The following is a 2,108-nucleotide window of genomic DNA, read 5'->3' as shown; positions in this document are numbered from 1 at the left end:
CCCTCCCGCGCCCGCCCCACCTCTCCCGGCTCCGCCCGCCCCACCTCTCCCGGCTCCGCCCGCCCCACCTCTCCCGGCTCCGCCCTCCCGTCCCCTCCCGTCCCCTCCCAGCGTACCTCGCCCGACCCCGCCCGCAAGCCTGCGCGCCCAACCTCTCCAGGCTGCGGCTGCTGGCCGGACGTCCGGTCCGCGCCCCCGAGGTCCCGCCTCGCCCGCTGAGCTGGCCTGTAAGCGCCGCGGAGATTGGGCTAGAGGCGGAGGCCTGGGCCGGGTCGGAGGCGCTGGGTACGTAGCACGCCGCGCGGGACGGTGGGAGCCAGCCGGGCCCCGGGGAGGGGGCGGGCCCTGGCCGAGGCCTCTACGCGGGGCTGCGAACGCCCCGGGCGCCCCAATTTTGCTGCCTAGTGGGGCGTAGGCTCCTCTTTTGAAAGCCTGAGTTAGGATGTATTGAGCGCATCGTGTGCGGCCAGCACTAAGGCAGGCAAGCGCTTTTATATCCATGGCCCATTGTCTTGACAGCAGCCCTGCCAAGCAAGGTGTTATTTCCTTTTTTAGGGCTGAGGACGCGCAGGAAGGTTTACAGCTAGAAAGGGCCGGAGATTGTGGATTCAAACTCAGGATCAGACCAAAGACACTGCCCTTTAGAGCTTTGCGGGCCGATTGATTCTTGAATCTAGCTTCTGCCACTTCAGTTGTGTAACCTTGGGGTATCTTTCCGACCCCAAGTTTGCTCATCTGAAAAATGGGAATAAAGCTACAGTATCTGTCTCAGAGGGTGGGTATAAAGTGCTTTGCTGTTGAGCTGAGCGATCATCTCCAATTTTCAGACCTCTCTCCTCCGCTTCCCTCTCCCCCGGGAGGCCGGACAGTTAAGGTTTTAGTGAAGACCCCAGGTACTGGGGCGGCGTGGATCTCCCGCCCACCCACTAGTGAGGGAGGCCGTCGGGCCACCCGTCTCTTCCTTCCCCAGCTCCACAAAGGAGGTGTTGGCATCTCAGGTGTTTGCTTACAGAGTTTTCTTTTTTTTTTTTTTTTTTTTTTTTGAGGCGGAGTCTCGCTCTGGTCGCCCGGGCTGGAGTGCAGTGGCCGGATCTCAACTCACTACAAGCTCCGCCTCCCGGGTTTACGCCATTCTCCTGCCTCAGCCTCCCGAGTAGCTGGGACTACAGGCGCCCGCCAACTCACCTGGCTAGTTTTTTGTATTTTTTAGTAGAGACGGGGTTTCACCATGTTAGCCAGGATGGTCTCGATCTCCTGACCTCGTGATCCACCCGTCTCGGCCTCCCAAAGTGCTGGGATTACAGGCTTGAGCCACCGCGCCCGGCCCTGCTTACAGAGTTTTCAAAGATTTTTCACTCTTTCCCTGAGTTGTGGGAAAATGATTCAAACTACCCGAGTGAACTTTGACATTAAGTCTTAATTCTAAAAGTGAAGAAATGGAAGCCTTTGAATAAGTTTTATGTCTAAAACGTGTTTGTTTTTGCGGGAGGGAGAGTACTCATTTTACCTAAATAAATCAAGGTTGAATTGGTGTGGCGCAGTGCTGGCATAGGCCTGTGGAAAGGGGTGAAATGCTAGAGATCTGGTGGATGGATAGAAAGTTGACAGGCGGGTTCGGGTGGTTTTTGTCTCAGCAGGGCCCTAAATTCCCACCAAATCCTCTTCTGTCTGTCTTCACCAAGGTCTGAATCTGTCCCGCTGGTAAATAACCTTTAAAGGATCTCCGAGCCTCTCTTGGTGCCTGTACCTTAAGGAGAAAAGAAGAGGGCTCATAGCTGAAGGCAGGCAAGCCACGAGCTTAGCTTTGTTTTGAAAATTACCCGATGGGCCGGGCACGGTGGCTTATGCCTGTAATCCCAGCGCTTTGGGAGACTGAGGAGGGTGGATCACCTGAGGTTAGGAGTTCTAACTAAAACTCCATCTAACTAAAAATACAAAAAAATTAGCCGGACGTGGTGGTCCATGCCTGTAGTCCCAGCTACTCGGGAGGCTGAGGCAGAAGAATCACTTGAACCCGGGAGGCGCAGGTTGTAGTGAGCCGAGATCGTGCCACTGCACTCCAACCTGGGCAATAGAGCGAGACTCTGCCTCAAAAAAAAAAAAAAAAA

The 2,108-nt window shown here is 55.7% G+C and overlaps 1 protein-coding gene across 2 annotated transcripts in view; it reads left to right on the top strand.

Moving 5' to 3' along the window:
- The first annotated feature begins 149 nt into the window (after positions 1 to 149).
- DCAKD (dephospho-CoA kinase domain containing) overlaps positions 150 to 2,108 on the top strand; it is a 30,821-nt gene continuing 28,862 nt past the window's right edge. For both annotated transcript variants that reach the window (XM_017876107.1, XM_017876106.1), the window contains exon 1: positions 150 to 285. The gene's annotated coding sequence lies outside the window, so the exon portion shown is untranslated. The remainder of the gene's footprint in view (positions 286 to 2,108) is intronic.

This window comes from Rhinopithecus bieti, unplaced genomic scaffold (genome assembly GCF_001698545.2).
Source record: "Rhinopithecus bieti isolate Rb0 unplaced genomic scaffold, ASM169854v2 scaffold_10088, whole genome shotgun sequence".
Classification (NCBI taxonomy): Eukaryota; Metazoa; Chordata; class Mammalia; order Primates; family Cercopithecidae; genus Rhinopithecus; species Rhinopithecus bieti.
The sequence above is the reverse complement of the archived record's forward strand: the minus strand, read 5'-3'. Positions and strand labels throughout refer to the sequence as shown.